This window comes from Amblyraja radiata, chromosome 2 (genome assembly GCF_010909765.2).
Source record: "Amblyraja radiata isolate CabotCenter1 chromosome 2, sAmbRad1.1.pri, whole genome shotgun sequence".
In the NCBI taxonomy this organism is placed as follows: Eukaryota; Metazoa; Chordata; class Chondrichthyes; order Rajiformes; family Rajidae; genus Amblyraja; species Amblyraja radiata.
In genome coordinates this window covers 150,764,313-150,777,803 of record NC_045957.1, presented here as the reverse complement: position 1 = coordinate 150,777,803, position 13,491 = coordinate 150,764,313, and the positions used below count along the sequence as shown (strand labels likewise).

Below are 13,491 nucleotides of genomic sequence, written 5' to 3'. Positions count from 1 at the left end.
ACTGCACGCCATGAAAAAGAAAAAAGAAGAAAAAAATTAATCAGAGATGGGCACACACCAAAGCTAACGAGTAAAAGACAATAAATCGGTTCATTACTAAATCCAAAATGGGCTTCCTCCTTGTTGATCTGGAATAGATTTTGTCGAGGAGTATAATTCAAGGGATTACAGCTATGGAAGACCCTGATTAAACCACAGAATGGTTAATCCTGAGCATTAAACATTAATAAGGATCTGTGTAGGAAGGAACTGCAGATGCTGGTTTGCACAGAAGTTTGACAAAAAGTGCTGAACTCAGCGGGACAGGCAGCATCTCTGGAGAGAAGGAATGGGTGATGTTTTGGGGTCAAGACCCTTCTTCAGACTATGACCCAGTCTGAAGAAGGGTCTCAACCCGAAAAGTCACCCATTTCTTCTCTCCAGAGGTGCTGCCAGTCCTGCTGAGTTACTCCAGCTTTTTGTGTCTATCATCAATATGGATCTATTGGTTTTGGAAAGACCACAATTTAGTTCTCCCAGTATCATGCATGTTCTCTGGGTTAAATTACTTATTGAAGCTAGTGTTATATTCCGTGAAGGTTAATGGATTATATGGTTGATGTATTCAAGATATTAAGAAAAAACTTGAACAGAAAACTGTTTGCATTGGTCGAGGAGTCTAGGATTACTAAATATAATCCAAAAATGAATGTCAAGTCATTTAGGAGTAAAGTCAGGATGCACTCCAATGTGTGAAAACTTATGGGTACAGAGATTTATGGTACAGAGGGAGACCATTTGACCCATCATTTCTATATTGGCTGCAAAACACGTTAATCCCTCTCTCTCTGTGCCATTATAGGTTCTTCTTTTTAAATGCTACTCGGGTTTCTGACATTCCTTCAGGCAGTCATTTCCCAACTCTCACCAATCACTAGGTGCAAAGTAAAATCTCCTCAACTAATTTTTCTACGAATTAGTTTGAATCTGTAGCCTGTGTCTTGACCTCCATTTAGACTTTCCATTATTTTATAGATCATAATTAATGCTGCTCTCAGTCTCATCTTTTCTAAAGAAAATAACCTGTCATTCTAAATTTTCCTTGGTCTTCTTCAGAACTGGTAACTTCTTCATACATTACTGTACCTTTCTAATGCCACCACATGCTTTTACAGATGTGCTACCAGCACATATGAACACACAAATTAAATCAGGAGTAGATTGAGGCTCAGTTAGAAATTGCGGGAATTACAGGGAATTACAGAGACATGGCTGCAAGAGGGCCAGGGCTGGGAACTGAATATTCAAGGCTATACATCCTATCGGAAAGACAGACAGGTGGGCAGAGGGGGTGGGATAGCTCTGTTGGTGAAGAATGAAATTCAGTCCCTTGCAAGGGGTAACATTGAAACGGGAGATGTGGAGTCAGTATGGATAGACCTAAGGAATTGTAAGGGTAAAAAGACCCTAATGGGACTAATCTACAGGCCCCCAAACAGTAACCTGGATATTGAATCAAGATTTAAAATTGGCATGTCGTAAAGGTAATGCTACGGTTGTTATGGGAGATTTCAACATGCAGGTAGACTGGGAAAATCAGGTTGGTACTGGACCCCAAAAAATGGAGTTTGTGGAGTGCCTCCATGATGGATTCTTAGAGCAGCTTGTACTGGAGCCTTCCAGGGAGAAGGCAATTCTGGATTAATGTTGTGTAATGAACCGGATTTGATAAAGGGAACTTGAGGTTAAAGAGCCATTAGGAGGTAGTGACCATAATATGATGTTTTTATCTACAATTTGAGAGGGAGAAGGGTAAATCAGAGGTGTCAGTATTACAGTTGAACAAAGGGGACTATGGAGGCATGAGGGAGGAGCTGGCCAAAGTTGACTGAAAAGATACCCTAGCAGGGATAACAGTGGAACAACAATGGCAGATATCTCTGGGAATAATACAGAAGGTGCAGGATCAGTTAATTCCAAAGAGAAAGAAAGATTCCAAGGGGAGTAAGGGCCAACCGTGGCTGACAAGGGAAATCAGGGACAGTATAAAAATAAAAGAGAAGTACAACATAGCAAAGATGAGCGGGAAGTCAGAGGATTGGGTAATGTTTAAAGGGACACTCGAAGATAACTAAAAAGGCAATACGGGGAGAAAAGATGAGGTACGAAGGTAAGCTAGCCAATAATATAAAGGAGGATAGTAAAAGCTTATTTAGGTATGTGAAGAGGGGAAAAATAGTTAAGACCAAAGTTGAACCCTTGAAGACTGAAAAGGGTGAATTTATCATGGGAAACAAGGACATGGCAGATGTGTGGAACAGGTACTTTGGATCTGTCTTCACTAAGGAGGATAAAAACAATCTTCCTGATGTACTAGCTAGAGGACCTGGGGTGACGGAAGAAATGGTGTTGGGTAGACTGATGGGACAGAAGACTGATAAATCCTCAGGGCCTGATGTTCTGCATCCCAGGGTACTTAAGGAAATGGCTCCAGAAATCATGGACGCATCGGTGATCATTTTCCAATGTTCTATAGATTCAGGATCAGTTCATGTGGATTGGAGGGTAGCTAATGTTATCCCACTTTTTAAGAAAGGCGGGAGAGAGAAAACTGGGAATTATAGACCAGTTAGCTTGAAATTGGTGGTGGGGTAGATGCTGGAGTCAATCATAAAAGATGAAATAGCTGCACATTTGGACAGCATTAACAGCATCGGTCCGAGTCAGCATGGATTTACAAAGGGGAAATCATGCTTGACTAATCTTCTGGAATGTTTTGAGGATGTAACTAGGAAAATGGACAAGGGAGAGCCAGTGGATGTAGTGTACCTGGACTTTCAGAAAGCATTTGATAAGGTCCCACATAGATTAGTTGGCAAAATTAGGGCACATGATATTGGGGATAGGCACACACACGAAGCATCCCCACACACAGAGCCTTAAAAGTGTAATGCCCCAACGCAGCCGTCGCCTACCCGTAGCCCCCACGGGAGATGTGGTCATCGAAGTAGAGCCGTTCCCGAAAGGCCGTTTTTAAATGGCGTAGCTTGAGGTTGTGCTGCGGGCGCCAGCAGCCGTTATGGTCGCTGGCTAGCAGGAGGCGACAAAATGAGTGAGGTGGGGGGGGGGGGGGGGGGGGGGGGGGAAGGATTTAATGAAAAAAATGGACATAAACATAACGAAATGTAATGAGGAGTGGATAGCTGGAAGGGAAAGTGAAATATCTACCGAAATGGCTGCTTGTATGGGTGAGAAGCCAGTTTTTTTTTGAAAAACTGGGGGGTTGGGGGGGGGGGGGGGAGAAGGAATTGATTAAAAATGTGTACTTAAACACGACGAAATGTAATGAGGAGCGGATACTTTGAAAGAAAAGTGAAATCTCTACCGAAATGGAAAAGATGTCGGCGATTCTGCTTTACCCCTTATCCTTAAACTTTGACCACTTGTTCTGGTCTTCCCCAACATCCGGAACAATCTTTCTGCATCTAGCCCGTCCAACCCCTTAAGAATTTTATACGTTTCTATAAGATACCCCCTCAATCTTCTAAAATCTAGCGAGTACAAGGAGAGACTATCCAGTTTTTCTTCATATGAAAGTTTTGACATCCCAGGAATCAGTCTGGTGAACCTTCTCTGTACTCCCTTTATGGCAACGATGTCTTTGAGCATTGGGCATTGTGACATCACACGATGGAACGTTCACCATTGGCTGGGGCTCCTGCATAGGCATATGTAAATGAATCCATTCCGATTGGACATATGTGAACATCGGGCATTGTGACATCACACGATGGAACGTTCAGCAGGGGCTGGGGCTGGTGAAGCTTCTGTGGGTGAGAAGCCAGTTTAGTTTTGAAATATTGGGGGGGGGGGGAGGATTTGATTAAAAACATGTACTTAAACACGACAGAATGTAATGAGGCGCGGATACTTAGAAAGAAAAGTGAAATCTCTACCGAAATGGAAAAGATGTCGGCGATTCTGCGTCCGGTTTCGGAGTTGCAGGGAATCAAAGGAAGAAATGCGGCCGGAAGCCTTACATGTAAATTGATCCGTTCCGATTGGACGTCTGCGAGCGTCGGGCATCGCGATTGGACGTCTGCGAGCATCGGGCATTGTGACATCGCACGGCGGGAACGAATCGAAAGGCAGAAAGGCAGCCGGACGGATGTCGGACGGATGGGGCGAGAGTTTTATAGAATAATAGATAGATAGATAGATAGATAGATAGATATATATATATAGATATATATATATATATATATTAAAGATTTAGGTGAAGGGATTCAAAGTAACATTAGCAAATTTGCAATGACACACAGCTGGGCAGCAGTGTGAACTGTGAGGAGGATGCTATGAGAATGCAGGGTGACTTAGACAAGTTGGGTGAGTGGGCAGATGCATGGCAGATGCAGTTTAATGTGGATAAATAGTAAGATTAAACGAGAACTTACCAGTTTGAAGTTTGATCTTTATTTTATGAGGAGTAACGTTGAGGGATTACGTGAAGAACCCGCCAGGAAGCATGCGTGTCAATCTTCAAAGCAGCGGTGTGAAATCACAGATAACAGTAAATGAACTGATCATAGTAAGATTAGAGAAATAGGATACCAGTTGAACTTTATGATCGAGGGTGGGAGCGGAGGGCACGTAATCCCTCAACGTTATTCCTGATAAAATAAAGATCAAACTTCAAACTGGTAAGTTCTCGTTTAAACTTACTATTTTTCTTCGGAGTCACGTGAGTGACTACGTGAAGATTTTAAAGCTCTGTGATTTCATGCCGTGGAACGAGTCCATGCCGCACGTCTGCCTTAATTGACTAAGGGAGGAATTGTGTTAACGTATTCAAACATGTATCAGTCATTGAAAAATCATGATGAATTTATTAACAAACAAAATTATAGCCCCTATTTTATGGGGGTAAATCATGATACAGAACTTAAAATGGATTCTGCAAATGTCACAGGTTTGACCACTGGTTTATTGTAATATAGTTGAAAAGTTTTCTCTTTTGACCATCCTGCTGTCCCCAGGATTTGGTCCATAGGTACCTCCAATTCCATAGCTGCCGATGTAGCCGCAGCCCTGGTGGAATGAGATTTGAATATGTTAGTATCCACCCCAGCAGCCGTCAAAACCTGTTTCAGCCATCTGGAAATTGTTTGTACAGATACCCTATTATGGGGCTGTTTGTGGCTGATCAGTAATGCCATCTCATTGCCTCTGAGCTGTTTAGTGATCTCTATGTATACTAATGAATGCGTCATAATGCATAGACGATCATCTATTGGGTAAGCTCTGAATTCTATTTTGAGGCCTGACGATCCCGGTCTGTTCTGTTTAACTAATTCGTGGATGTAAAAGGTTATTTTACTCGTTGAAGTGGTCATACTATCCAGCCTTAATTTATGTAATGACTGAACTCTTTGTGCTGAGACCAATGCCATCAGCATGACTATTTTATGAGTTAGTCTTTGCAGGGACAGAGCTGTTGCTGGTGACCAATTCCTCAGTAGCGTAAGGACTACACTCACATCCCATATTTGGGAATACCTTGTCCTAGGGGGATTAATATTAAAAATCCCCCTCATAAGTTTAGTTACCAGGGGGTGTGTCCCGACAGAATGACGCTCTGATCCTCGCCACAGATACGTTGAAAGGGCACTGCTGGCGCAGTTTATGGCACTATAACTGAGCCCCTCATCATAGTGGAGGCTAGCCAGGAATTCCAGAACAGACGTAATGTTCGCCGTACAGTAAGTGATGTTGTTCCTGGAACAATATATCTCCCACTTCCTGATGTAGACCAGATATTGTTTTTTGGTGGACTGCCTGTGAGCCGCTGTGATTATATTCATTGTTCGGTCCGTCAGCCCCAGATCCAGAAGTGGTTTCTTTAGATTCTACAAATCAACAAATTTGTCCTGTCATGGCATGGATGGCTTTCCCCCATTACGGGATGAACCAACAAATCTGGTCGTTTCGGAACGGAGATGCATGGTTCTAAAACCATATCGAGAATCACGGGGAACCATGGTTGAGTAGGCCAATCGGGCAAAATACCAGACGTCGAGTCTTGTTGTATTTTGCGTAATACCCGACTGATGAGGCAGAAAGGAGGGAATGCATAGAAAAACAATTTCCCCCAATGCAGCGAGAAAGCATCCATCGTTGCTGCCCCAGGGTCTGGTTCCCAAGAAACATAGTTTGGCAACTGTTGATTAAGCTGAGATGCAAATAGATCGATATCTGGTGTTCCATATCGTGCTACAATATCAGCAAACACTTTGCGGTCCAACATCCATTCGATGTTGTCATTAAATTTTCGTGACCTCGTGTCTGCCATTGTATTGAGGTTACCTGGTAGGTAACTAGCTGATATCCAAATATTTTTCTGAATACACCATTGCCAAATTGTGTTAACCAGATTATCACATGATATCGATTTGATTCCACCCATATAGTTAATATATGCCACCACGGTGGTGTTATCAATCTGTAGTCTAACATGCAGGTGATGCATTTCTGAACAGTATGATTTTAGACCATAGAACGCACCTAACATTTCCAAGTAGTTTATGCCATGTGTCTGAAGTAATGATGCCTCTTGTACATCCCATCTACCTCCACAACTAGAGATGGAATTAGTAGCACCCCAACCATGAGCACTGGCATCAGTTTGTAGCACCACTGAAGGGTTGCTGACAATGATAGGGCTGGAACAATGCCGAATGTTTTCCCTCCACCATTGTAATTCCGTAATTGCTTTGATTGGTAGCTTCATTGGCCTATCGAAATGACCAGTATTGATTTTGAGTGCTTGTACCTTTGCCCTATGTAAATTTTGGTAATGCAAAGGTCCAAACTGGGTGGCTGGAAAAGCAGCCACAATTTTGCCAATTACCCTTGTTACCAGTCGAATAGATGGTTCACTGATGTCAATGAGGTTGTTGCAGGCCTCAGTTAAGTCTGTTACCTTGTCCTTAGGTGAAGTCACCGACATGTGAACTGAGTCAATGGTGAACCCCAAGTAATCCATAGTGGTGGAAGGCGTCAGCTTAGATTTAACTGGATGGATGATAAACCCCAGTTTCTCAAACAATTGTTTGGTGGCTGATACAGCTATTTTGGCTAATTCCAAAGTTTTCCCCACAATTAATATGTCATCTAGGTAAGCCATGACCATATGTTTTTGTTTCCGAAGAAACGCTAGGGCTGGTTTCAAAATGTTGGTAAATAGTCTGGGGGCGGATGTTAAACCATTAGGTAGTGCTCTATACTGCCAGCACTGCCCCATCCAGTTAAACTTTAAATAACGTCTGTGATCCTTCCGTATAGGCACCGAATAGTAAGCATCTTTTAAATCGATGCAAGCCATGAAGTAGTCTTTGGAAATCAATTGTTTGGCAGTAACAAAGGTTTCCGTTTTGAAATGAATATACTGCACAAATGTATTCAGTTTGGTCAAATCTATAATGATTCGGCATCCACCATCTTTTTTCTTTTTTGTATAGATATTTGAAACGAATTCCAGAGAGTCGTGTTGGGTTTTCTCAATGACCCCCTTAGCATATAGCCTCTCTAGTTCAGCATGCGCTTCCAGTTTTTCTTGTCGTGAAAGCACGAACGTTCGGTTCGGTACATGCTGAACCGGAGGATGGTTTTTGTGCACAAATTCGATTGTATATCCCTGAATACTATGCAGAATATAAGTGTCAGCAGTTATTGCACTCCATGCCTCCCAAAAAAAGTGTAACCTACCACCAATTTGTGTATTATTTACACTTCCTGTTTTTTGGAAGGAACCAGACCCACCTACCTCCATGGTTACCAGTGGAAAGTTTATTTCTTCCTGTTCTGTCGCCGTAGAGGTTGAGGCGCCGGAGTGTGGGTTTGTGCATCTTCCACGAAGGCCGGTCTGGGCCATGGCCTAAAAAAGACCTCTGTCCTGTTTGCCCAGCCCTTGAGCTTTCACCAGCTTCTGTGTGTCTTGCTCTGCTGGTGGGTGCGTAGGGGTGCTGTCGCCGTGTATAGGAGGTCCTTCCCGTTGCCGCCTTTATGAGCCCGAAGGTTTTAGCCTCCTCGTCGAGGTCTTTTACCTGTTTTGACAGGTTGCCCCCAAATAGTAATATTGGTGGTTTAGTACCTCCAGGTTTGCACAGCCCTGCAAACTTGGGGTTTAAGGCTGGGCGGATGGCGTTCTTCCTGAGACTATTAATCTCGTACTGCGTATTGCAGAATAATGCCAGAGCGTCTTGCTGTGGTTCCGACATCTCCTTTCCATCCACTGACCGGGCAAATGCTGTGATCCCTGCAGTCAATAGTTTTAGGATTTTTTGAAGCTTGACCTCCTGGCTTCTGACTCCCGCTCCAATGTATCCCCAGATAATAATAATAATAATACATTTTATTTATGGGCGCGTTTCAAGAGTCTCAAGGACACCTTACACCTTACAGATGCAACTGTTCACCACGGGAACGTTGAGAGATACACAATATTTGGCAGTAGTGTCCATTACAGCCTGTTCTTGTAGTAGTTTAAATGAGAGGTAGTCAATACTGGATGCTAATTTTAGTTCTAATGGCTGTCCAGTCTGCTCTGGTTGTACAAATTTGGACAACATTTCCAGCAGGTTTTCTTGTTCTTGCACCCCCTGCACACTAGTTGTTTCTTCAGCAAACCCCTCTTCAGAGCCAGCCCATAATTGGCTCCTAGTGCTCCCCTCTGTCGAGGGAGATGCACTGTGCAGCCCTGGATAAGGTGCTGCCATGGGTATATTATAAGACCCATGGTGACTAGACTCCATCTCCCGGAGTCTGTCACGGTGGAGCATCTGCTCCAAAAGCCGCTCCATTCGGTCCCAGCAATCAATGTGGCTAGCCGCCCGCGGCTTTCCCTTGCAGTCCGACTCGTCTGAGTCAATGGCCCTGTCGGTCTTCCGTTTGGCCTTCCCGCCCGGCCGTGGTGTTGATCTGGCTGGTGCAGGTCCCAAGTCGGGCACAGCTAATCGCACTATAGGTGATTCTGGTGCAGTCGGCCGCTGCTGGCTGCCCGCAACTCCGCGGTCCTCCCCAGCCAGCTTTATCGCAGCCCTTGTGGACTTCTTCGTTTTGTCCATAGTTTCCCCCTGTAATACAGCACAGGAAAACAAAACGACCGCAGAGTAATTCACTTACCTGTCGGTCTCCGTTTTAAACTTACCACCGTGGGGGAACGCTCCACCCCGCCTGTCGTTTCGCAATGCGTGAAGCGATATGACACGCATGCGTCCTGGCGGGTTCTTCACGTAGTCACTCACGTGACTCCGAAGTAAAATGTGAGGTTATCCACTTTGGTAGCAAAAGCAGGAAGGAAGATTATTATCTAAATGGCGTCAAGTTGGGAAAAGGGGAAGTACAACGGGATCTGGGGGGTCCTTGTTCATCGGTCAATGAAAGTAAGCATGCAGGTACAGCAGGCAGTGAAGAAAGCGAATGGCATGTTGGGCTTCATAACAAGAGGAGTTGAGTATTGGAGCAGAGGTCCTTCTGCAGTTGTACAGGGCCCTAGTGAGACCACACCTGGAGTATTGTGTGCAGTTGGTGAGGGAGTGCAGCGTAGGTTCACAAGGTTAATTCCCGGGATGTCGGGACTATCATATGCTGAGAGAATGGAGCGGCTAGGCTTGTATACACTGGAATTTAGATGAGTGGGGGGTCTTATTGAAACATATAAGATTATTAAGGGTTTGGACACACTAGAGGCAGGAAACATGTTCCTGATGTTGGAAGATTCCAGAACCAGGGGCCACAGTTTAGGAATAAGGGGTAAGCCATTTAGAATGGAGATGAGGAAACACTTTTTCACACAGAGAGTTGTGAGTCTGTGGAATTCTTTGCCTCAGAGGCTGGTGGAGGCAGGTTCTCTGGATACTTTCAAGAGAGAGCTAGATAGGGCTCTTGAAGATAGCTGAGTCAGGGGATATGGGGAGAAGGCAGGAACGGGGTACTGATTGTGGATGATCAGCCGTGATCACATTGAATGGCGGTGCTGGCTTGAAGGGCCGAATGGCCTACTCCTGCACCTATTGTCTATTAGTTGGCCCTTGAAGCCTGTTTACTATTTAATACAATTATGGCTGCTCTGACTGTAATCCCAACTCTGCATTCATATCAACTCTTGGTAATCTTTTATCATGTTTCTCTCTACCACTGCCTAAAATATATTGGAAGTGTCTGGTTCTGCTACCTTTGTGGAGCAGAGTTCAAAACACTCATTATTCTCAAGAGTAAATATTTTGCTTCATCTTAAATGGGAGACCACTCATTTTGTAAACAGTGGCCCCTAATTTTAGATGTTCCTTCAGGAAGAATCTTCAGTCCTGATACAGGATTTTGACGCGTTCATCCATTCCTTTCCCTGCCAACTGGTGATTTTTAAAGTCATGGTCTTGCAGCACTGAAATAGGTCCTTCGGCCCAACTCATCAAGGCCGGTGCAAATATGATCTCTGAACTCTTACATTTTTCTGCTTCAGGTATTAAATAAAATACTCCATACACCTTCTCGATATCCTTCTGAGATTTATGGATATGCATAAAATGACTCTCCCCTTCTCAGTTTTCCCTTACCTTATTTGTTCCCTGTGCATACAATAATTCACACGTTGGTTTCACTTCCATTTATCACTTTTCTTCCCGCTTAATAGCTTTCTCTAATCCCACAACACATTTTCTTGTCATCTGGAAATTTCTGAATAAGCCTTTATTTTTTGGACAAGATTTTAGACCTAGGTATTGACTCTTCCCCCCCTCCTGCCACTGGATCCTCAACTTTCTGATCCACAGCCCTCAATCAATGAGGATAGATGACAAAACGTCCTCCACAATAATTCTTAACATCGGTGATCTGCAAGGATGTGCTCTCAATTTCCTACTAGATTCCCTATACACTTACGAGTGCATGATGAAATTTGGCTCTAATTCCATCTGTATGTTTGCAGATGACACAACTGTCGTGGGCTGAATCAGGAAAAATGACGAGACTGAGTACAGGAAGGGATAGGGAACTTAGTGACAGTGTATCAAGTCCATGCCACAATCAGCATCAATGGGTGCAGAAGTGGAAAAAGTTGAGATATTTAAGTTCCTTGGTGTTAATGTTATCAGTGATCTTTCGTGGACCAACCACAATGATGTGACAGCCTAAAAGGCACACCAACGCCTCTACTTCCTGAGGAGACTGAGGACATTTGGCATGTCTCCAGGGCCTCTTACAATCTTCTGCAGATGTACCAGAGAAAGCATAATGTTGGGCTGCATCACAGCTTAGTTTGAGAACCCTCTGCCCAAGATCACAATAAATTGCAGAGAGTTGTAGATGTAGCCCAGTCCATCATCGACCAGACTTCCCACCATTGTGCCCATCTACACTTCATGCTGCCTCGGGAAAGCAGCCAATATAATCAAAAACTTGTTCCACCCCACTCATTCCTCCTTCTCCCTGCTCCCATCTGGCAGAAGGTACTGAAGCTTGAAGGCATGCTCCACCAGACTAACCCAGGAATAGCTTCTTCCCCTCTGTTGTCAGGTTTCTGAATGGTCCTTCCATAAGCTAGGAGAATGGGGTTAAAAGGGAAAGATAGATCAGCCATGTTTGAATGGCGGAGTAAGTTTGATGGGCCGAATGGCCTAATTCTGCTCCTATCACTCATGAACTCATTCAATTCACCTCTACCTCGTTGTGAAAATTGGACTTTGTGTATGGAACTAGTGTGCCTCAATGATGAGAACTATATTCTGCACTATATCTACCCCTTGCTCTATGCTCTATTGTGTTCTCTGTCCCCTCCTATAATCCCTATACACTCACGACTGTGGCCAAATTTGGTTCGAACTCCATCTACATGTGTGGTGGGTCAGATCACAAATAAAGAAGAGAATGAGTACAGGAAGGAAATATTGAATATGAAAAAGTAAAATAAAAAACCACAAGAGACGAGATTTTTCTTTTAACTTTAATCACAAAGGAAAATGATGCTAAATATTGTGCAATGCAATTTAAAACTAGAATTACATACCACATAAGCAAAACATCTTTTATTACCTGTGCACATGAATTAAAACATGAAATATACCAGAGAAATTGTAGAGGAAATTATGGGAAGTGTTGGATAGTGGTTGGATATAGTATTAAAATTGTAGACCATTTGTAGAACAAAGGAGGACCCGACGAGGGGGGAGGACCCGACGAGGGGGAACGGCCGGAAGGAGAGTTGAGGGGGGGGGGGGGGGGACAAAGGAGGAGCTGGCGCAAGATACTTTGTCAGCACCCTTTATTTGGTGACTATTTGCATACCTTGGGCATGCAAGCAACAAATTTTACTGTGACTTGTCATACGTGACAATAAAGCATTCATATCAACTGACATATTTCTCGCAGTTCTGGGATGATTTTTACCTTCATTTGCAACCTAACTTAGCACTCTTCAGTGACAGAGCTTTGCATCCACATTCTTGCCAAAGAGAAGGAGGTTCACATCTTCACTTTATTTGGTATGCACTTTGATTTTGTGCACTCTTTTAATAGCAATGTTACAAAATGTTGAGATTTTAAAAATCAAGTCTGCAATTTATCCCATCAGATAAAGCATAAAAAGAAGTTTAATTTGACACCTAATTCACTTTCATATCTTCAGTATTAAAAAAGTTATGGACATTTTCATACTCTGAAATTAGCATCTTGTTCCCTATTGCTTTTCCATTGACTTAACACAAAAGCTGTGATCGAGGACAGTCAAAAGCCCATAACTTTCTTAAAAATTAAGAGAACTGAATGAAATTTTCAGTTATTATAGATTGAAGCATTCTGAAACAAATATGAAACAATCTTACTTGGATGACCTGAAATTAAAGCATATAATTAGTTACCTAATTGTAGCTAATTACAAAATTCAATTACTAGATCTAAACATCTATCCATTTCTTAAGAAAAGGTTAACATTTTTAAATAGCCTAAGTGTCCAAATAACATTCACACAATAATTCACAATATAACATGATTTTAAAATCTCATTGTCATGAATTTGGAATATGCCAAATGGAAGGAATTTAATGTTTAATTCCCGTAAATTAATGGGCATTTTAATCATCTTGCGAGTGGGTTTTTGTGGAACGCGATCGATTGGAAAGTTGCGGTTACAGTGAATTTGAGCCCCATATCGTCAGGAAAAACACTGCCGATTCATATGAGGCCAAAATCACATTTTCGCCAATGAAATTTGGATTAAAGTCATCCTAAGAAGCAAGTTTATATGTAAAATAAACGACTTACCTTATGTTTTGTCCCGTACGTGAGATCCGTCCCGTTGTCGGCATTGACGGCGTTAGAAGTAGCTTTTTATTTTACTCCAGGGATTAAATTGTCCCACGATTTAAAAAAAAACTTCAGAGAACAGAAGACGGAACGATTTTTCTGCAGCAGCTGAACAGCCTGAGAAAGTTCGACTCCGATAGGCAGGAGAAAACGGCA

General features: G+C 43.0%; 1 protein-coding gene across 2 annotated transcripts in view; it reads left to right on the top strand.

Moving 5' to 3' along the window:
- LOC116970516 (uncharacterized protein C7orf57-like) overlaps window positions 1-13,491 on the top strand; it is a 106,018-nt gene that overhangs the window by 65,260 nt on the left and 27,267 nt on the right. The window lies entirely within an intron of this gene.